This window comes from Miscanthus floridulus, chromosome 14 (genome assembly GCF_019320115.1).
Source record: "Miscanthus floridulus cultivar M001 chromosome 14, ASM1932011v1, whole genome shotgun sequence".
NCBI classification, from domain to species: Eukaryota; Viridiplantae; Streptophyta; class Magnoliopsida; order Poales; family Poaceae; genus Miscanthus; species Miscanthus floridulus.
In genome coordinates, this window is record NC_089593.1 from 56592890 (window position 1) to 56616861 (window position 23972).

Genomic DNA, 23972 nt, shown 5'->3' on the forward strand with positions numbered 1-23972 from the left:
AGGTCTCGGATGGCCACCCACGCAATCACCTGGGCCCCGGGCACACACGTGTGTTTCGGCGACCTGGATTTCATCATCACATTAGGAGGAGAGCTGGCGCTGACTCACTCAGCCGCCCCGTCTCCCCCTTCCATCAACCTTAGCCGTCTCAGGCTTGAGGGCCCACCGGGCAACTCCCGGGGAGTCCCGTCACCCAAGGAGGCCTCTCACAACGCCACCATATGTCCAGAAGGGTCCGGATGGAGCGCCCCGACAGCGTTTCCGTTCGGTCTCCGCAACGCTGCGGCGATCGTTGGCCGCCTTTTGGCGCTACGTGTGGTTCAATCACCCACGGACATCGAGTTCGTAGGGGCGATTGAGCGGGATACGGAGACCCTCTACGAGCTCCTCAACGAGGAGCCTGTATCCCTCTCCAGCTCAGATTCCAGTAGGGGGAGCCACCACCCTTCCCGGGAATGCTACATGACGCAGACCCCCGAGGGTCACGTCGAAAGCGCCTCCAAGGAAGAGGCCACCCCCACAAACAATCCTGACAGCAGATCCGGGGAAGAGGGGACAGCCCCATCTCACCTGAGGATGGAGCAGCTAAGGGCTCGTCAGCAAGAGATCGATGAGGCTGGGCAAGGGCTCGCACGGGAATACGCGGACATCAATCGCGAGATTGAACGCCGCAAAGACGGGGGGCGCGTGCGCGCCACAGCCCGCACCGTACATCAAAGGATCCTCATCGATGATGGGGCCTTTCCTCACTTTGCACGAGCTAGCCAGAACATCGCCGCAGCAACCGCCTTGCTGCATGGCCTCCCGGAGGCCGCGACGTTCGAGGATCGACGCGCTTATCGGGAGATTCGCACGTTGCTAGAGCGTGCAGCAGCGCAGCAGGCGGAAAGTTCGTTGTCTCGACGACGCGAACCCGACACCAGCCATCGCGCGCTCTCAGTGCGTCCCACCAAGGACGCATCCGTACACCAAACACCGCCAGCCAGCGGGTAGCCCTCCGTCGTCCCTGTACATCAACGCCTTGGCCATGGCCGCGACGTATGCAGCATCATCGACGCCCGGAGACGTGCCCACGGCGACGAGGGAGAAGCAGCGCGCCACGGCTATCATCCCCGACGTGGCGGGCGCTACGACAGCAACGAGGACCGAAGCCCGAGCCCCGTCCTACCAGGCCCTCAGGCCTTTGGCCGGCACATCCTCAACGCTGCGTTCCCTCTAAGGTATCGACCGCCTACGAACATTCCTAAATATTCTGGCGAAACAAACCCTGGGCTTTGGCTCGAAGACTATCGGCTTGCATGTCAGGCCGGTGGTGCGAGTGATGATAACTTCATTATTCGCAATCTCCCGCTGTTCTTGGCCGACTCGGCATGAGCATGGCTGGAGCACCTACCGTCCAATGCCGTCAGAAGGCCGATGAAACCCTCCGTTCAGCTAAGTACCAGCAAGCGTTACGGTGGTACCACAGCCGATGAGTGCGGGGTCGAGCCTTCAACGTCGGAGACCTCGTCCTCCGTCTTGTGCAGAGCAACAAGGATCACCACAAACTCTCCCCGCCCTAGGAAGGGCCCTACATCGTCACGGAAATACTTCGCCCAGGCGCCTACTGGTTGAAAACCATCAAAGGCGAGGTCTTCACCAACGCTTGGAACATTGAGCAGCTACGTCGTTTCTATCCTTAAAATAAGCTTACACTTTTCCTTATCAGTTTTTGTCTTAACAGAACCCCGATCCTTAGTGACTTCCGACCCCTGCAAATCGCGAGGGGTCAGACCTCACTCAGGGGCTAGCATGTAATCGTAACATATGTCATGTGTAATACAAGTATTACGCTTGCAAAAAAAATCCTTGTGTTATACTTACAAACATTCTCTAAGTTTTCCATTCGCCTCGTAAACGAGTCTCGAGGGCTAAGATCTTGGGAACCAATTCTGAATACAACTGGTAGGACTGCGAGACACCCACGCCCCAACGGCTGCAACCTCTTTGCTCACCAGTTCAATCAGAATTAGTTCGCCCACGTTCCTAGCTTCCTATGACTTAGACCACGAGAAGAGTTGGAAAGCGCTAAAATGACTTGCCATAAGCAAAGGATGTAATTTTGTTCATTTTTTGCACAAATTCACCACTTATAAAGCGATGTCATTACAAAAAGGAACAATATACTCAGAGGACTGTTTACTCGGGGGCTTCCCCACAATGTTATTTCATTACAGTCTCGACTCAGCTCTACCACAAGTGCTACTGCGGTCGCCGCGCCACGCTCTCCATCGGTGACGTCCGGGGCATGTACACGGGCCAGCTCGTCTACTGCGGTCGCCGTGCCATGCTCTCCATCGGTGACATCTTCACTGGATCCTCGAAGGCGCCACCATCTACGACACCTCCGCCGGAGCGTCCGGGGACTACGCCATCGTCGTCAGCCGCGACCCCGACAGCGATGCCTCCGCCGGAGCGTCCGGGGACTACGCCATCGTCGTCAGCCGTGACCCCGGCAGCGACGCCACCGCCATGACGTCTGGGGACTACGCCATCATCCCCAGCCATAACCCTGACAATGGCGTACGGGTAGAAAACGCCTCCCGCCAAGGGAGGAGCACAGCGAACGACGGCGCAGTCAACGACGTACGACACCCACCGACGCCTCCTTTCCTTCAGCAGCAGCGACTCCTTAGCAAGGGCCGCGTGCACCATCTCATCTACGTTGGATAACCTCCGGCTCGACATCACGCACCAGACTCACGAGCAAGTTTGTAAGTTCTCTATCTCTCTCTGGCATTACTCTTCCTCACTCAGGAACTGCCACGACGCACGGACGCGTTCGGCGGAAAGGAAGAAGGAGAGATAGCGGCTCGGAGGTAGAAGGGGAGGTGGGATGAGAACTCCTCTCCCCCTCCCTATTTAAAGAGGAGGCGCTGTACCTAAGGAAAGGCGAAAGGTCGGACGAAAAAAACCCTCTCCCTTCCCCTTTTTTAATACGCAATCAAAGCTGATTGATATCTGAGGGGACGCGCCGGAAGTGACGGGACGAACCCCGGTCTACGAGGCGTCCCTCTTTGGTCAAACTGAATACTGCCTGGGTATGGCCCGCCACTGACCCGCTCCGGACGCGGCGATTAAGGCACCCACATAGGCAGACAACTTTTCGCCTCCCCCATGCAGGACCACGGACGACCCGACGACGGGACCTTTCAGATCTCCTGGGTCGGCCGTTCGGCCCAGAAGACACGACGAACGAACGACCAAAGAAAGATAAGCCTCTCAGTTTTCTCACTTTATGCGTTAAAATTCGTTCGCAAGATTCCGACCCCGTCAAATAGCAGGAACGCGAACAGCGGGCTGCCGAGGATGACTACCAGTCTAGACATCCTCTTCACCCGACCCCTCTGTACGCTTGAAACTAAGGGCGCGACATACAGGCAGAAAGCTTTGAGTAAAACTAGACGAACTAGCAAACCCTACGCCCCGATAGCTACGGTGTTTCGGTTCACCAGAAAAGTCATACTCAACGCCCCTCGCGTCTCTAGTTTCGACGTCTGCCTTCTCAAAGAAGGATCGGAGGGGTCCGCCTACAGAGTCTCCCCCAAAGGAAGAGCTGTTAGGATGCCCAAGTTAATCGAACGGCTCGGATCATCACCGAGACATGAAAACAAAGAATAGCAATTCTTACGCAGGTTATTCCAACATCGTCACAAACGTCAGGGCCCAGACCCATCTGGTACGAGCTTTTCCGCCACTCGTACCACCAAGGTAACGTTATCGACCCCGCCTTTATTTTCAATTAAATCTCGCATTCAAAACATTACATATGCAGAACAATGCATCCCAACGATTCGTGTTGCACCACGAAACGGCTGTCGCCTCATTCGATATAGGCAACCACAGGCTGAGGTTCGAAGGTCGGCCCGCGAAGGGCTCGAGGCCGCCTCACGCCGAACAAAGCCAGGGAGAGATAATCGAGACGAGCCCCAGCGGCCCTGCCTGACCCCGCTCAGAAGCAAACTGGGACGTCTCGACCTTCTCTTGTTCGATTCTAACCTCGAGCCAAACCCACAGAATCTCCATCGAGGAGAGGCCATCGGGCCCCCTAAGCTTATCGAACGACTCAGGCATCTGCCGGGAGACGGGTTAAGAAGTTGTGGAGTGCCACCAGAGGGCTCTGCCGACCCCATCAGCAAATGATGGACCCGGATTCCGCACGAACGTACCCGTTAGTGAGCTCGTTGAGCACGGTACTCAAGCCGTCAAGGCAAGTATCGTTCACTCAGCCCCTCCGATTGCGAAAACCGAGGACGGGGTAACACGCAATTAACGGCCAACCCCTATCAGACCCTAACAGGGCTCGGGGGCTCGGGCCAAACAATGCAGGGACACAAGTTCAAAGGCCCCACCTTGCCGAGCCCATAGAGTCCCCAGTTGGGATTTCTGTTGGAAGACAGGGCGGGGATTATTGCGATGACATCCTTTGTCACCAAAACCACGATTCCGGTATCCAGTAACACCCGACCCCAGCAGGTGCCGGGGTCAGACCTTACTCGGGGGCTATTAAGGTACGACCACCTCCTTTCCTTCTTTCGGAACAATCTCCTCGCATTATAATCAGCGGCATAATTCAGGGGAACATATTGGTAAGACCGTAAAAAATCAAGTCGCAAAAAATCAAACAAAACGAAATTAAGACGCAAAAGCACGAAAGGCATCCAGACTCGAAAAGTACCGACGCTTGTCCACATATTACATATAAGCTGTTCTCAAAATTGTTCGATTAATTACTCCCGCGAAGGGAGAACCATTTCTTTCAGACTGTCTGCCAGGTTCTTCGCAAGGGGAGCGACCATCTTCTCCATTTCCTCCAGCTCTTCATCCTCGTAGGTGGACGGAAAGCCTTCGCTCATCACCTTCAGGTTTATTTCCTTCTCATAATGGGCGTGGGTGACGGTGAAGGCCTGGGTAATCCCGGCGTGAAAGGCACTCTCCTCAAGTTGGCCCACCCGAGCCGTGATACCTCCGACACGAGCCGTGAGCGGGCTGGTCTCCACCGGCTCCGTCACATTCAGGGCGTTAAGGACCACCCCGACCGCAGCTTGTAGAAGATCGTGCTCATCGCTCTCAGCCTGAAGGGCCCTTCGCGTATAGGCAGCCTCTTTCTCCAGCTTGGTGGCGACGTTCTCAGCACTCAACCTTCCTTTCACCGCGTCACCAAGCTCCGCCCGGAGAGAGCAGACCACCTCGATGTCCTCGTCCACATTCTGCTGGAGGACTGTAGCCCTACTCTCGGCCTTCCGCCGGAGGTCCCGCTCCATCTCCAGCTCCTTCAGGACTTCGCCGGCCTTCTCATTGGCCGCGGCATTCCTCTGCAGTAGCTTGTCTCGCTCTTTTTGGAGTCTGGTAATCTCCTCTCCATCCAGCTTAGACCTCGTCGATAGGTCCTCGAACATCCCGTGCGCCTCCTCTGCATCCTGACGCGCCTGGGCCTCCCGCTCCTAGACGATAGCAAGCTGGGCGGCCATGTTTGCCCGCAGCCGGGCCTCCTCGGAGAGGTGATCCCGCTCCGCCTTCTGCTCACGGAGGAATTGGGATTTTTTCCGGCTACGAGCAACAAGAATCTGAGGAGGAAGAAGACTGATATCAGAAATGCGAAAACACAAAAACATACGAAGAAAGAAGAAAGCCCAGGAAGTACCTGAGTGGTAGGGATAACGATCTCACGGAGGGCTCCTCTGGCCTAGTCCAGGGCGTTCAGCATGGTCGAGATCCCGATGTCAAGACCCTCCCGCTCCATGCTCTCGAAATGATCATCGAGCGAGAAAAGAGCCGACGACGGGTCCTGAGCGACCATCCACTGGAGCGGCGGCTCCCCCCGCGCAGGGGAGCGGCTTCCTCCCGACAAAGGGGCCGGTGGCAGCTCCCTCCTAACCCTGTGCGGCACCACTGCCGCACTCAAGGGCCCTCCGGCTAGACCCTCCTCCGTCTGGGCGCCTGGCGGCGCGGATTGCACCATGCCCTCGGGTGCCACCACGACCGCGCCCGGCTGATCCTAGCTTGGCGCAGTCACGATCACCTTCACCAGTGGTATACGGTCCTCGGCCGGCTGTTCCACCTCCGCGGGCGTGGGAGCCACCATGGACGCCGTCGGTACGGCCAACGCGGCCCCGACATCGGCACCACTCCTACCCGAAACAGGGGTGACTCCAGGCGACGCCGTCTGTCCCACTTGAAGGGCGAGACTCTTCTTGGGCGCCAGCCCCAGGGGGTGACCCGTCCGCAAGAACCTACACAAAGGTAATAACCGATAAGTCAAAATAAAAATGGAAAAAAGATGAAAACAGAGGAGTCAAGAGCTTACGTTGACGTCCTCGGCCGGCGGAAGCATTTTGGGGACGGATCCCTAGATCCCTGCCCTGACTCGTCCGGACGGGACCGTTTCATGCCTGCCCCCTACTCCGGGGCAGGGGGGTTCATCTCGTCGGGCGTGGCGCCAGAGTCGCTCCCCTCCATCGTCTCGTCGGGCGCGGCACCGGAGCCGTCCCCCTCCATCGTCTCATGGGGCGCAGCACCGGAGCTGCTCCCCTCCATCACCTCACAGGGCGTGGCATCAGAGCCAGGCGCGGCTCCGGTGCCACCCCCCTCCACGGTCGCCTCGGGGTCAGCGGCAGCAAGCCCGGCGTCCACTGACCTCATCGATTCACTTCCCTCTGCGTGAAAAGGGAAGGGCCCCTGCATGGGTGGGCGGCCACTTGTCAGCGTTTCCTCATCCTCCAGGACGCCCCAATCCACATCGATGGCTACCTCGTCGTCGTCATCGTCATCATCATCATCATCGTCATCCTCACTACTCACGTCCTCTCCCCGATCCCGTGCCCCTTGCTTCAGTCGTTTCGCCTTCTTCATCTCCTCCTTTGCTTTCTTGTCCCGCTCGGCCGCGAGTCGATTCGCCGCCACCACAACCTTGTCCCTCGGCAGTGGGGCCGAACTATCCTTGAAGACTAGCCCCCTCGACTAGCCCCAACGTTACAAAAGCAAGTATTAAAAAAGGGAGATTTAGGAGAAAGAAAAGAGTGCGGGAGAAGAGGACTTACGAATTCGAAGAACCCAGGCTCCGGCCGCATTGGAGGATGCCCGGGCACTGGATACACGATGTCGAGGACACTGCCGGCAGAATCCTTCGTCGGCTCCATCGCCTCCTTGATGCGCTGCGCCACTTCCGAGTAAGGGAGCGCCTCATTAGCAAGCACCGTCCCCTCGTACGATATCCCGGGCATCATCCAATGTAGGGGAAGCACACACGCCATTAGGGGTGCCACCCTCCTAGCATGGTAGGCACCGATGATCCCTGTCACCTTTACGCCCCGGCCCTTCAGGGCTTGGAGGGCGGAAAGAAGGTCGGTGATGTGTTTCTTGTCTCTGGACTGGACGCCCCAGCCCCACGACTCCGGGGCATCCACAATAAGACGCCCGGTATACTTTGGTAGGGTGGCACTCGCATCATCCTTAACATAAAACCATTGCGAGTGCCATCCCTTGTTGGATGTCGCCAGACGCATGTATGGGTAACCCTTCGACCGGGTATGGCGCAGATGAATACTGGCACATCCCATCGGCGCATTCATTTCTTTCCCCCCAATCTTCCTTCTCGACAGACTAATACTAAAGAAATACCGCCACAGATCAAAATGGGGATCGATCCCCAGGAAGCCCTCGCACAGGGCAACAAACGCTGCCATATGCTGAATCCCATTGGGAGTTAGATGCTGCAGCTCTACCTCATAGTAATCTAATAACCCCCGAAGGAATCTATGCACGGGTACCCCGAATCCCCGCTCGTGGAAGATGGCAAAAGAGACGACATACCCTTCAGGCGGCACCGGCTCACCCTCGTCGCCAGGAAGCAACCACTCCTGGACAGCGGACAGTGGACGGAGAAGGCCACGGCGGACGAGGCCCTCCAGACGCCGGGAGGTGATGCTTGATCTGCCCCACAACTCCATTGAAGCAGTAGGGGGGAAGGGCAGACGCGAGCTTAACAGCGGCTGGAAGACGAACGTAGGCCGATCGACGGTGGTGATGCGGGCGCGAGAGGCTGGGAAGATTGGCGGCGGATGTTTCAGAACGCAAAGGAAGGGGAGCGAAATACGGGACCCTGGGGGCGAACCCCGCGGTTTTATAGGGGGCGATGGACGCGAGAAGGGCAACCGTCTGCCTCGATCTTTGGGCCTGCCACGCGCGCCACCGCGTCACGTCGCGGGACACGCGCCCGTAGTCCCTATCCTCTCACCCCAAAAATCTCGGCGGACGGTTCGCCTTCCCCAAGCAAATCCGGACTCTCTACCCACCCGGGAAACGCAAGCCACAAAGGCCTGTTCTTTTTCTCTCTGGCCCACCTAGGGCCCAGAAACTCGCCACCGGCCCAACCAAGAAGGAATCCACGAACGATCCGTCATCAAGGGCAGAAGCACCAGTTAGGACAGCCCCGAATCAGTTCCCAGCGAATGGGATGCCACGACCCACTCGGAAGAACATCCAGTTGATAAAAAACTAAGTCCTTCAGCCTTACCCGCGAAGGGGCCGATACAACCCCCCGGGCGACTCTACTCGAGTCACCCGGAGGCTCGGGGGCTACACCCATCGGGTGCGCTCGCGCGCACCCTCCAGCAAATTACCTTCGACGAAATCAAAAACATCCTCCAGGCGGTTCTACACGAATCACCTAGAGTCTCAGGGGCTACTGTCGGGGACCTAATACCAGGGTACCCCAGGAGGTGGAACCGATAACCACCAAACGTGAAAAACTTCTGGACGCATAAAGGCGTCATGTCATCCCTTGTTCGAGTAACAGGAGTTCGGTTCCGCCTCGCCCGACACCTTTGGGACGGGCTCAGTCTCGCCCGAGGGCCGAGGGATAAACTCCATCTCGCCCGATGCCTTGAGGGCGGGCTCGGTCTCGCCCGAGGGCTAAGGGATGAGTTCCATCTCGCCCGATCCCGGAGGGGCAGGGTCAGCCTCACCCGACGCCTTTGTGGGATAACCCTGCCTCGCCCAAAGGCTCAAGGCTAAACTCCGTCTCGCCTGATGCCTATAGGGCGGGCTCGGTCTCGCCCGAAGGCTAAGGGATGGATTCCGCCTCGCCCGATCCCGGAGGGATAGGTTTAGTCTCACCCAAGAGATAAGGATTGGTCTCTGTCTCACCCGACGGCCTAGAACGAGCCTCACCCTGATCGATATCTATCCCTCATAATGATGGGTACAGGACGAGACAAGACGTTCGGGTCAACCATGACTCCAACGACCATACCCTACGCCCTGGCAGGAAAAAGACTGCCAGGGAACGACATGACTGATGCTTTAGACCCTTCCGGGCGCCGCAGAGCCCAAAAGGTATTACAGGAGCGTGCACCTCACCCTATAGAGTTGTAGGCGCCGCCTTCAGCTCTGGGACACGGAACCCAACAAAGATATACGACAACCGCTACGCTCTAGGAAAGGATTTGCTATCTCCACGGACGACGGATATTCCGTCACCACGCTGTGGACCCAAGGGAGCGACGCCCGCTTCCCGACCCCTCAGGTCCTCCCAGTTAGAAGGCCTTGGCCACGGCGCTACACCAGACCCCGACCCCGAATTCTCCCAACGAGGAATCATGGGAACCAGAAGGCGTATGGAGCAAGGCTGGGGGAGGCTCATAAGTCAAAACCACTGTACTACAGCCCATACCCTGTGCAGGGCAGCGTTCTATGACTAGCCTGACATCCTACAGAGACATCGACAACATTGTAAGCACTTATCTTCCTTCGCACTCATCAGAATGGAGGACCTGGCCAGGCAGACGTGAGCCACAAGACTAAGTAGAGTACGCATCCTGGAATCTCACCCTTGTAAAGCCAGCCCCTTCATCTATAAAAGGGGATGCGCTTCCTCCATCAGGGGGACGGAAGAAAGGGGACCGAACAATAGAGCGCACTCATACACACATTCAAGCAGCTACGAAGCTCTTGACCACCTTTTCAATCCTTCCATCAGAGACTTGGGACCAGTCCCTCTCTCGGCAGTTTGTATCCCTTACTACAGACCGTTCACGGTGCTAATAACACAAGCAGCAACAAACTGGACGTAGGGACGTTCCACCCGAACTAGTATAAATCCTGTGTCCTTTAGCGCACCATCCGAGCCTAACGCGCATTACTACAAATTTACTTGCCGGTGCTTGTACGAAACACCAACAGGCGCCTATTGGGGTTGAAGTCCCAGCACAACATGACTCGAGCATGCTTCGATGCTATGATGGCAATTATTGGGGATTTGCTTCTAGAGGGTCATCATCTGCCGAGCAGCTTGTACGAGTCAACGAGACTCCTTCGGGCACTGAAGATGCCGTATGAGTAGATACATTGTTGTTCGAAGGGGTGCGTCCTATTTAGGAAAGATCACAAGGATGCAAAGTACTATCCAAAGTGTAAATCCTCTAGGTATGTGGAGGTAGATAAAGGTGATGGCAAGAAGGAGCAGAATGAGGGGATCCCCATGAAAGTCCTACGATACCTTCCGATCATACCGAGGCTCCAATGGCTATTCATGTCCGAGGAGTCCGCGAAACAGATGACATGGCACAAGAATGGCGTTCAATATAATCCTGACAAGATGGTACATCCAGCAGATGGTGAAGCATGGAAAAGCTTTAATGGGAACCATCGTGGCAAAGATGAAGAGGCCCGTAATGTACGTATTGCACTGGCAACGGATGGGTTCAATCCTTATGGAATGATGTTGGCCCCATACACTTGTTGGCCCGTGTTTGCTATCCCCCTCAATCTCCCCCCCCCCCGGGGCCCTACTTCAACGGCAAAATATATTCTTGACGTTGATAATTCCTGGACACCCGGGAAACAAAATGGGTGTGTACATGGAGCTGGTTTATGATGAATTGATCAAGGTTTGGAATGAAGGTGTATGGACTTACGATCGAGCTGCAAAGAAGAACTTCAAAATGTATGTTTGGTACTTGTACTCCATGCATGACTTCCTGGCGTATGGGATATTCGCCGGCTGGTGTGTCCACGGGAAGTTTCCATGCCCGGTATGCAATGCAGCTCTACAGTTCATTTGGTTGAAGGAGGGTGGCAAGTTCTTGTCGTTCGACAAGCATCGGCAGTTCCTCCATCTTGACCATCCATTCAGAGAAGACACCAAGAACTTCACGAAAGGTGTCACGGTGACCGACCCTGCACCTCAGAAGATGACTGGTGGCCAGGTTCATGCTCAGATAGATGCTCTCGTGGTCCCGACGCAGAAAGATAATCCAAAGAAGGGTAAAAGAAAGAAAGTTAATTCAAAGAAAGATAATCCAAACAAAGATCGCTTTGTGGGCTATGGTATGGAACATATGTGGACTCATAAGTCGGGATTGGAGAGGCTTCCCTATTTTGATGACCTTCTTCTTCCACATAACATAGATGTAATGCACACTGAGAAGAATGTCGCCGAAGCACTTTGGGCAACACTCATGGACATTCCTGACAAGACAAAGGACAACCCTAAGGCTAGAGTAGACATGGAAACACTATGCGACAGACCAAAGCTACAGATGCTGCCTCCAAGAGACGGCAAACCATGGAAAAGGCCTAAGGCTGATTACGTCTTGGAAAAGAAGCACAGGACGGAAGTGATACAATGGATGCAGACGTTAAGTTTCCCTGATGGGTTTGCAACGAATCTGAGGAGGGGAGTGAACCCAGATACTGGCCGAGTGTTAGGGATGAAGAGTCATGACTTCCACATATGGATTGAGTGGCTTCTTCCGTCGATGGTTCGTGGCTACGTCCCTGAGCATGTCAGGAAGGTGCTGGCAGAGTCGTGCCGAAAATGTGGTTGTCGGCCTTCGTGCCGATGTTTTTCTTGCAGGTTTTGAAAACCTCCCCGTACAGGGGAGGTGCTGCCGAAATTTTCAACTTTTCTTTAAACCGCTTACATTTTTATCTTGTCACTCACGTGCAATCTCTTCTCTTTTGTGCAGCATCAATCGGGGGCGGCGTCGAACCATCTCGGAGGGTCGCCGGCATCGCAAGTTGGGGCGTCGCAACCCTCACATTCGCCGTGAGCCGCTTCCGGAGTCGGTTTTATGTAGGCATGCCTTTATGTATTGAACTTGTGAACTTTGAACTTGTGGTTTGTAATATATTGTGGATTTCGGACATAATTGGTCGTTTGTGATATATATATGTGGTTTCTGATATATTGTGTTGAATTGTGGTTTCTAATATATATATATATGCACTGTTGTTGACATGGAAAAGCAAAAAACAAAGAAAAAATTTGCTGTGGCTTTGCTGAGTTCAATGACCATTGCACTCGGCAAAGCTAGGAAAATAGCAGCAACAATTTCCCAGATTTGCTAAGTGCAATGGCCATTGCACTCGGCAAAGAAAATTTAAAAAAAAATAAAAAATGCTTTGCCGAGTGCCTTGGCAGTGGCACTCGGCAAAGAAAATAAAAAAAACAGGCTTTGCCGAGTGCCTTGGCGCTATGGCACTCGGCAAAGAATTAAAAAAAAAAATCTTTGCCGAGTGTTGCACTCGGCAAAGAAATTAAAAAAAAAATTAAGACGGCGTGAGCCTTCGGCCAACGGCCGTCAATTCTTTGCCGAGTGCTAGCTTGACACTCGGCAAGCCTTTGCCGAGTGCCCGAGATTTGGCACTCGGCAAAGCAGGCTTTACCGTGAAAATGTTCGACGGAGCCTCTTTGCCGAGTGTTGCACTCGGCGAAGGATTTGCCGAGTGCATGGGTGCCTTTGCCGAGTGCATGGGGCACTCGGCAAAGCGTGTGGCTGCTGTAGTGATCCGAGCCAGATGCATAAATACAAATTTACTCGTCGGTGGTCCGAAAACACCGACAGATGGTGTCACATTTCTTATTTGGTTTAGTTATTTTTTCTGTTCTTGAACTTGAACCACTGCAGCAGGAACTGAAGCTTCCTGCCTTATTTGCTTTGTTTGGCCTTGCTGGTGAACTACAAGCTAAAGCTTGAGGGAGAGATTGGCTTTGCTGATCTGCAGGGAGTCCAGGAGCGCCTTCATTAAGTAATCTCCATGCCAAGGCAAGGTTACATATAAAGCTTTACTAAAGCATTCTTCAATTTATGTATCACATGGGTAGTATTCTTCAACTCTGCAGAATCAGCTAGATTAGTCTGCGGCTCGTCCGGTGTGCTGTGGCTACCTGCAGATGGGCTCACTTGCATCCCTACTCAGCAGGTCCCCACCTCAAGGCCTCAGAAGGCTGTGGCACTGTCCAAGGAAGAGCCGTCCAAGCTCGTCTCCGCCTCTGGCGCTGTCCAAGACAAAAATAAAATCTGGAAAGAGTTGATAGATTTTGACACAAGCAGGCCCATTGTGTTTATGTCAAAAACTGCAGGTGCTTCTAGCTTCTTTAAAGGGTTCATGTGGGCTGCCCAAGGTGCTAATATGGGATATAGGTGGAAGGTGGGGAATGGAAAAAAGGTTAGGCAATGGGAAGACAATTGGTTAGGATCCTCCAGTCTTGCTATACAATTTTGGTTGTTATATAGAATAGTCAATAAGAAAAACTGCTACTTTGCAGAGCTTTGGGATGGGAAAAAAATTGGAAATGCACTTTTAGGAGAGCATTAGATGAGGAGCTGTTTAACACTTGGTTGGAAGTAGTTCAATTAGTTTTGACAGTTCAGTTGACTGAGGAAGAAGATGCTCTAGTCTGGCAGTTCTCTACTAGTTTTGACTAGAGATAATCTGGCCAAAAGAAGGAATGTTGAAGACAGTAGCTGTTTATTTTGCTCTGAAGTTGAATCAGTTCAGCATGTCATTTTTTACTGTGTTGTAGCAAAGCAGTGTTGCAGTATGATTTCTGATGTTGTGAATGTGAAAGTAGGAGAAAATCTGGTAGAAATAGGGAAGTAGTGGCTTAGCAATAAAAAACATGGTACTCTTAATATTATTACCTCTGACGTTTTTTGGAGTATTTGGAAACTTAGAATTGAACTCTGTTTCCAGGAAATTGGCTGGAAAACCATGGGGATGGTAATGTTCAGGATAGCTGGATTTATACATAACTGGATAATTCTGTGCCCACAAGAAAAGAAAGAACTTTTGAAAGATGCTGATTGCTTTCTGTTTTACATTTGTCGTGGACTTATCTTTTGCTATTTCCATTACTGCTGCTGTCTATTAGTTACTGATGTCCATTACTTCCATTCCTGTTTATTTGCACAAGAGAAAATGATCTTTCTACTGTTTGGAAAATACGAGTTATTCATGGGAACTGACATACTATCTACAGATGGCAGCCCATTGTAAGTGCCAAACTTTTCTTTCCTTTCCCAGTCTATATTGAGGTCACAATTTGTTTCGGGAGTAAATTTAGTTTCAACATTCATTTTAATGATTGAGGTCACAACATTTTTTGGCTGTCTTTGCAACATTATCTTCAATTTTCAGTAACTGTTATCCCTAGTCTGACTTAAAACCCTATGTTCAATTAGCAGAATCAACCTTTATCTCCAAACAGTTATACTCATATTGAATTTAGTGTGCATTGACATGTGTCGAGGTATGCAAAAGCTTGTACCACTTTTAGCTTTCCCTGTTAGTGTTTCATTTCTGTGACAATACTGAAACTGAAAGGCAGCATTGAATTTGAGCATTTCACAATACTGAAAGGTATATATTTTAATTTTGTTTTCTAATGTGTAGAACATTTATTAATTCAGTCAAATATGCTGTTGTTAAACGAACAATGCAACACCCATATGCTTTGCTTTTATTAATTTGCTCCATGTTTACCCGTTAATAACCTAGCACTATAACTGATCAACCCAGCAAATTATTGGCCAAACTGATTAGCCCATCAAATTCTGAAGCCATTTCATCAGTTCTTTATTTTCAAAGCCGTTGCAGTGTGTTGATTTCATCAAACAGCAATGATTTAATCACTAGCAAAAGCCATTGCAGTCTGAGGGGGCGGCAGCCAACTGTCCTAGCAATTTGCCATGTCTCCTGCCAGTACTAGACTGATTGGTCTCTTTAATTTTTTTCCGATCAATGTCTCCTTTAACTGAAGTGTATTGTCTTGAATCTGTGAACAGCCAAGCACAACCATAATCTTGAATATGTGATTTCACAGATAAATCTAGTAGGTTGGCAACGTTGGTGTATTGATCAATACAATACTTGTTTATGATGTAAAATGTAAATTGATTGCACATGTACAGTTAATCAAGATAGGGAAATTGTTAGAACTTTTCTTGATTTATGTGAATATATGATATTTGTAGGAGGTTCACCAAGGTGTACGACTGCAATCATCGATGGCCAAGAGACAACTGAAGTGATGAAGAAATGCAACAAGGGGCCTCTCACAAGAAATGAAGTGTGTGATGAACTCATGATGGGGTGGATCTTTTGTCATGAATAAATACAAGTCTTACCTGGTGTTCATCTTTTATAGTGGCTGGTAATTAGGTCATTCGCTTGTATGAACAATGATGTATATGTGTATATATGACTTGGTGGTTGGTATGGAAGCACTATATGTGTTGGCAGTTGGTTTGTATGAACCAATGTTAGTTTGTGGCTATGTCTGGAACCACGATATATGGATATGTATATATGACCTGGTAGTTGGCATAAACTAATGTCAATTATGTGGCTATGTTTGCCCTCAAAATCATGACTAAATACATATTTGTATATTTAAGCAAGCAACTATTTGGTTGAGAAATAGAATCCCCTGGTATGCCAATAACACAAATTAAATTAGAATTGTACACTTATGTGACATGGGAGAGTATGTGCCTATGAGATCGTCAGAACTTTACCATAGGCAAGATGAATCAGGGTTCAAGCATTGCTAATGCGAACTGACATGTGTAGTGTCGATGTCTTGATGATCAAGGGTGTGGTGCCGGCATCTCTTGATCTCTAGGGCAACAACGTCTCCTTTTGTTCATGTCGGGGGTCGGTGCATGTTTTCCTAGACCTTCACACCCAAAGGCCCATCAAACAAAAGTGTTGCAATACAATATCGTATTGCAATGACACATGTTTCTATAGCAACCAAAAACACATATGGCAATAGCAACATAATATTGCATCACTTTAGATATTTAGTTGCAATAAACAGGTACCTATTGCAATGGTCGTGAGAAATATTACAACCACACAAAACTATGGCAATGGCAACAAACTATTGCATCGCCTTAGAAATTTAGTTGCAATACACGGTCTACCTATTGCAATGGTCGTGCGAAATATTACAACTCACAACAACACTGTGGCAATAATTTCAAGCAATAGCAACACTGTTCTATTTGGTTGCAAGAGCACCAGATAGTTGCAACGCCAATCAATACTAATGCAACGAAATGTCATCATGGCAATATTATTAAGCAATAGCAACACTTTTCAAAAAAAGGATTGCTATAGATCTCACCTCTTGCAACGCCGAATGTAAAAATTGCAATGCACTATTTTTGTGGCAACACAGTCCCCATATTGCCACCTTTTTGGACAAATGTTGCAAAACACACCCCTATTACAACACAATTTGTGGTGATGCAAATGGCGTCAAGTGGCAATATGGTCGAAATCTTGTAGTGTAGGAGGAAGTGAAGCAAACAGGACGAAGGAGCCCGAGCAGCCAAGGGTTGGATCTTGCTTCTCCATCACCTTGAGAAGCTTCACAGACCATCTTTAGCAACCCTTGGTGAGTTGAAACCGAGCCCCACACCCTTTCTTGCTTCACATTGTCACATCACCTAGAAACCTACACCAACGACCTAGAGCTAGTTTGCACACAATGTAGCTTCAACCAACTAGCTAGATATGCTCTATAGTGTCTTAAGAACCCACACTAGCAAGGAATTAGACATGCAAGAACCCTAGAGCAAGATTTCCATTTCGAGATGCAAGTTTCTGCACTAAACAATATATTCCATGGACCATCCGTCATTTTTGTTGGAAGGTTCCGTCCATGTAGTTACACAGCCAGAGCACTTGGGCAGTTCACTTAATGATTTTACAGGATCATCCTGCCACCCCTGATGGAACGTTCCATGAATTCATCCACAGACTTAGAGAGGTTAGATATCATAGACTTAACCAGGCAGAGCCTCCGTCAAATTTGGTGGAGCATCCGATAGATTATTTTTTTGCTATAATTCCAAGCCCGTGAGCAGCTAGTTTATCATGGAGCATTCGCCGTTGTTGACGGAACGTTCCATGGAGAGAACTTCACACTCAGAGAGCTTATGGAGTACAGACTTGTCAGGACGGATCATCCATCAACTAGACGAAACATTCCCTCGGATCACTCACAAACCTGAAACACCCAGAGACTACAGACTTGTGTTCACGGAGCGTCCGCCACTCACAAAGGAGCATCCGTGAACACCAGTCTAGACTTAGCCATTTCTAACCTAAGTCCTTGAGAACCACGGAGCATCCGTAAACACTCACGGAGCGTCCGTCTGGATTATAAAATTGGCACACCAAACTATTAGGTTCGGGTTCTGTCAATTTAATTTCACAGATCATCCGCGATCAAGGACGGAGCATCTGTGAAGTCCCACACTTAGAAACTTTCACTAAGGTATTGGCGGGCCATCACCATGGACCATCCGAGCCTATTAACAGAGCATCCGTCAATGCTAGTCGACAGAACACTTACACTAAATTACACACACTTGCTATAGATGATTAAACCCAAATCAAACAACATCAAAGCATATCATATCATGACATTACTCTTATACATTGTACTCATTATGCATCATGCATCTAATAGGTGACGCAGGCTCCGAGGAAATTGTTGTGGAGGAGGCCCAAGAGGTAGAAATCATCGATGAACCCCCGGTTGAGCAGATCCAAGGCAGGCCCCTATGCATCCCCAACTCTTTGATAAATGCATAATGTGATATTGTTTACTTATTGCATTGCTATGTTACTATATGACTAGGCTACCTATGATTTCCTATTTTGAGCTTTCATACCTTGATGACACCGCACCACTCAAATGTTGATTGTTTACTTTCATTGTTTGAATAACTCATGCTTAGTTTGCTTAGATGGTAGAAAGTCGAGATGATGACGGCTTTCTCATCGCTCGCGCGTTATAGGGCATGATTGTCCACCTAAGCAACATAAATGGGTTATGATCTAAACTTGACCAATGAGGAATGATAATGATCAATGGTCAGGCAAGGGGTTTTTGGATCATGGAAAGATGGGTGAAGGTCTTGGATGATATAGCTCGCTAACCTATTAAGGACCGTGTATCCGTGGTAGTAAGTCATAAACATACTTGTACAAACCACTTGTCATGGATGGGGATGACTGAGCCACGTATTTAATTGCGACCGGTCTATTCGTGGATTTGGCGCGAAGGTGACTGCTAGGTAGATGAGATGTCGTTACTCGGGTGCCTCTCAAACCGTTCATAGGCACTCATGGCCGGATTGGGGAAAGGTTGAGACATCGAGATATCCCTTATGTACCGACAGGTTCGTATGGGTAATATCCCTTGTCTTCGGTGGGGTTAATGTGTACCCCTCTGCAGAGTGATTTCATTGAAAGCTATAAGTTCTGTACTTCTAGATACAGACTAGAGTTGAGTTGAATTGAATCAAGGACTCGTGGAAGATCTAGATCCCAATGCTAAGTTGCTCATTTCAACTAACCATGCTATGCTTGTCAATGCTTAAGTATAGGATCCACATTTATGATTCTTGTATAAAATGCTTTTATGCAAAACCAAGGGCATACCTTGCTACTACCCCAAATGCATTCTCCAAGTCCTGTGGAGTACAATCGAGTACTCGCCCTATTATGATCTAAGTTTTGCAGGTAATGTGGCACCCGTTAATGGTTTCTTCTATGCTCTTGAGCCCAGGAGGACCAAGAGTGGTGAAGGAAGTAGAGTCTTGTAAATGTGTGGCGTGGCACACCCATACATTATTATCTTAAAAACTATGTTGTTGAAAAGACTTCCGCTAAACTCTGATGATGTTGGTTATGTTCTAATGACTGTATTTTGTATGTGTTGGACTAAGTTTGAAACCTTGATGTAAACTTAAGTACTTATATTGTAATATGAGCTAGTTGTATGTGTGTGATGTTATCCTTTCCTTGACTTGATCCTGGATGAAGGTCAAACATTGATATAGTACATCGTATAGGGAGGTGTACCGGGATGACCGATTAAATGAATTGTCCAACCTAGCAGTCAATGGAAGACTATTGAGTTGGGTATTCATTTAAAAGGCAGATGATCCTGACATCCAAGCTCGACTGTCTGGGCGTTGTAGCGGCATTGCCTGGGCTAGTCACCTTGCGCCACCATGGTTAGGAGACACACAGGCATATATAAATAGAAGACAAATCAAATTGTGTTAGCTTTTACAGTATGTGGATATTAGAATATATACATATCATAATATTATATAGCTTTATCATGAATTTTTTTGCATATTTTCTTATATTGCTAGATTAAATACTTAGCAATTTTTTTAAAAAAAATACCTGTCCAACTATATTTCTTGCTAGATAAATTTGATGTATTACCATTTGAATAGTACAATCAAAGTGTTGACTGAGATGTAAAGTTAGAAAGCTTTCTACTATTAACTCTCTCGGGCATCCAACCAACCAGGTCATTCTCAAGTTTGTTTTCATCAATTTTTTAGGCAACTCTCAGGACAACATTTTTTGCCAAGCAAATTGTCAAGGCTTCCCACCAAACAGGCACATAATGCATGTAGAACTATCTGTGTACATCTAATCGGATCCTATTGCTACTTGGAAGAAACCTTGACTTAAAATACTTTGCTATGGAAAACAAGGGTGAACTCACCCTGCACAGCCGGCCTCCCTGGCCGTGCCAAACTCGCGTGCGACGCCTCGCCTTGGCCGCATAGGCCACTCGCAGTGACGATAAAGCCCTGTCAGCGCCGGCCATGCGAGCAGTGCCTGCCCCGGCCGCGCTGGTCATGCGCGCGGTGCCCGCCCCTGGCCGGCCTGCGACGCCCACCCCAGACGCGTCGGCCTCGCGCGGGGAGCCCGTCCCTGCTGTGCTCGCGGCGCCCGCCTCGCACTGGAAGCCGCCGCGACCGCGCATGCCTCGCGCAGGGATTCCCCCGGCCCCGCCATCCTCCAAGCCGCCCCCACCGGCCATGTCACAGGCATCCATCTTAGGAGCTAGAGCCGCTTCTCCACGAGTCCGTACGGGAATACCCGATCCCCTTCCAGGGGCATGTTAGTCTTTTTATCAGTGGCCCCGCATGACAGTTTACAGTGCAGTATGCCCAAACTCGAGGTAGTGTCACAAAAATTTCAGGTGTCAGATAAGGAAGATTTGAAGTTTGTGCTAAATATAGGAAAGAGCAAGTTTTTTTAGCGTCAGATAAGAAATTTTTTTCTCCAATGAAAAAGCAGGTTCCCTCATATGTATCGTATTTACAATACATGCCTACTTAAGATACGGCTACAAAGGTCCCTTATATCGTGTTTGCAGCTAGTGCGTGTGGTTGTTTGATACATTTTTCATGAGCTATACTTAGTCATTGTAAGAGCATCTCCAAGAGTACCATATGTAAGGAAAATGGATTCTAGGCTCATTTACTTTAGATTTTGGTGTTTGATGACCAACACAACTAAATTGGACTAATGAATTTGCAAGTAATTGTTATGTAGTTCAATAGGGTGCAAGACGTGACTTGGATGAAGGCGATATGATATTCCCACTATCAACACCATAAGCAAGACCCTACAAGCACAAGAAAATACCCAAGATATCAAGCAAAGTCCAAGCACGAAGATGTGAACCAAGCCGGATGCAAGATCGCAAAGAAACGAGCTCGGCAGAGGTGACCGGACGCGGCCCTATGAGGACCGGACGCGTCCGATCAGTTGCTCGGCAACAGCAGACGTCAGCAGCAGCGACCGGACGCTGAGCGAGGCAAGTGACCGGACGCACGGACTTCACTGTTCATCGTCAACGGCAACGCTCTCAGCGTGACCGGACACGACGGCAGGACGACCGGACGCACAAAGTACAACGTTCGATCAAGTCCAGAGAGGTTCCAGAGCAGCGCCAGCCCGACCGGATGCGTCCGATCGAGTGAGACCGGACTCGGCCTAGGGTCCGATCAACGTGCGCGCTCTAACGGTCGGGACGACCGGACGCGTCTGGTCAGGACGATAGCAGCGTCCGATCAGTAGTAGAAAACTGGGTTTCGCTCCCAATGGCTACTTTCTCTATGGGGCTTATAAATAGACCCCCAACCGGCCATTTGAGTGTGGAGAAGTGAGGAAACATATCAAGGGTGTTGATACACCATTTTAGTGATCTCCACTTGCATAGTGCTTAGTGATTCATTAGGTGATTAGCGTAGGTGTTTTCAAAGTGCTTAGATTGATTAGACCACCTCTTATGCGCTTGCTCTAAGTTTAGTCCTAATGTTTAGTGAGGTTTGCATACCTCTTACCACTCGGCGCCGGTGAAGTGGCCAAGAAAGGCATTGTTGTACATCGGAGGGGCTTGTAGTCTTGCGAGACCACACCAACCGCATTTGTGGTGTGACCGACACCATGTACCAAAGGGAACAAGGTCTGCGGCGGTTCGGTCGAAAGCTTGATAGTGAAGACGGCGGGGAGCGGTCCGGGAGAGGCTTACCAAAAGGCACACCGGAGACCCACTTGTGCGTGGGGAAGGCCCGGGGCTATCCACGGAGTTACCCGACCGGGTGCTTGGCCCTTGTGTGGGATTCCTTGCGATGGGCTCCAACGAGGACTAGGGGAAAACTTGTGCCGCTTCTCGATACCTCGGTAAAAATATCGGAGTCATCGACTGGGAGTTTGTATATCTCTACCTTACTCTTTAGTTTCCGCATTTACATTGTTTGCATAACTCCTTTTTGCGGTAGAGAATAGCAACACACAAACAAAACCATAGTTGCACATTTAGATAGTTTATCTTTTTTGCATAGATTTTGCTAAGGTTAGAAAAAGAGGCCATAGTTTAGAGTTAGAGTTTTAAATTGCCTAATTCACCCCCCCTCTTAGGCGTCACGGTCCCTTACACCCTATTTTTTCTTCCTAAGAGCATCTCCAAGAGTTCCCTAAATTCCCATCCTAATCCTTTGTTTTTAGCGAGATGAGAAAACCCCCTCTCCAACAACTCCTAATCTATCCTTCTAATCTTTTAGAACTTGGAAAAAGTCACCATGTTCCGTGTAAAGTTACGCGCTTCCTAGTCGCGCATATCTTTTCTCTCCCACGCGTGTTTGTCGGCCAATTTAAAGGTGGAAAGGGCGTGGAAAGAATAAAGAGTAGGAAAGGGTTCCTGATACAAATGTACAAGAGAGAAAGAATATATAAAAGTGGTTAGGATAATTTAGAAATAGTATAAGATTCGTGATATAAAATTGTCTTCTACGTTTTAGGAGTAGATTATTAGAAACTCTTGGAGATGATCTTCTTTATTTCTTCCAATACTATTTTTAGGAGTTATAAAACTTCATGTTTTTAGAAAGAAAATATTGAGTACTCTTGGAGATGCTCTAAAAACATGATGTTTTTCAACTCCTAAAAAGGTATTGGGAGAAAAAAAGAAGATCATCTCTCAAGAGTTTCTAATAAATCACTTCCCTAAAACTCAAATTTTGGTCCCACATGATTTTTTTTTTCAGAACTGTACCAGCAACCACCGAGCAGCAGACTGTTGGATAAATGCCCAATGGTCAGGACCAACTAGCTCAAGCTTAGCCCATTAGCAATTCTATAAATGCTAATGACCTAGCTAGAGGGCAATTAACCAAATCCCTTTAGCCACCACGCACGCTGCCGCTTCTCTGTGCCTAGTGCACGGGTGGACAGGAGAGGCCGTGGAGAGGGTTCATGTGCCGTACCAGTTGATCTATTGCAGTCGGCTTGCATCGACGAGTGCTACCACGCTACGTGGCCGCCGTTCTTCTCTCCGTACGTGTAGACGTCTGTAGAGGTGCTGTTAAGTTGCGCACTACATGCGTTCCGCCAAGTCTTCCGCTACGCTGTGCGTCAGAAAGGTATAATCTATGATCATCTATAAGCAAGTGATCCTGTTTTTACGTAATATTTATTTTGTGCTAGCCAGTAGCCATCCGTGTAATATTCCAACAGTATCAGAGCCGTGCTTGCGTTGTTTTTGATCTACATTATTTTAATGCGGCTGGCTGTAGAATAGATCGTTTTAACGGACAGCATTATGCATGTATCGGATTGCTTTACTCCGTTTTTGCTTCCTCATTATGTGATTGGCTAATCGGCCGTCTGTGCACTAGCATCGCGCGGCTGATCATGAGGTTGTGAATTCGTGTAGCGAAGCAGTTGATACACAGTTGCATGCCTATTCCAGCTAGAACGCCATGCTTGTTAATTTGTAGAAGCATGCGAAAAATCTGTTCTATTCGTCATTGGCTGGTGGAGCCAACTGCGTGTTTAAAAAAACCATAACATCGTTAGTAGAACCGTAACATCGTTCGTAGAAACGTCTAACTCGTTTTTTGCAGAGAATGTTGTGATGGTATAGCCTCAAAATCATATGTGATGATCTGTGTGTAATATTTAGTACGGCCTGTGTGTCGCTATTTATTACAGCTAGGTTGAGGCTGTTCGTTTATTGTATTCGGCCTACGTGTCGTGTGGAGTGCTCATGTGATGTAATTTATATTTTAATTTGCTATTAGCATGTAATAGGCAAATTAAATTATGTAATTTATCGACATGAGGCAAGGTGACTCGGCGACCACACCGTCCAGAAGAGAGCGTTGAAATTGGAATGCCTAGGAGTAGGCACCCTCACCCATTGCTGGCGGTCGTCTGGACGCGCTATTTTTCGTTGGACGAAGAGAGCATACTATCACAACAATTTGATTATCTATGACATTTATATTTATACACTGCCTGTGATGAGT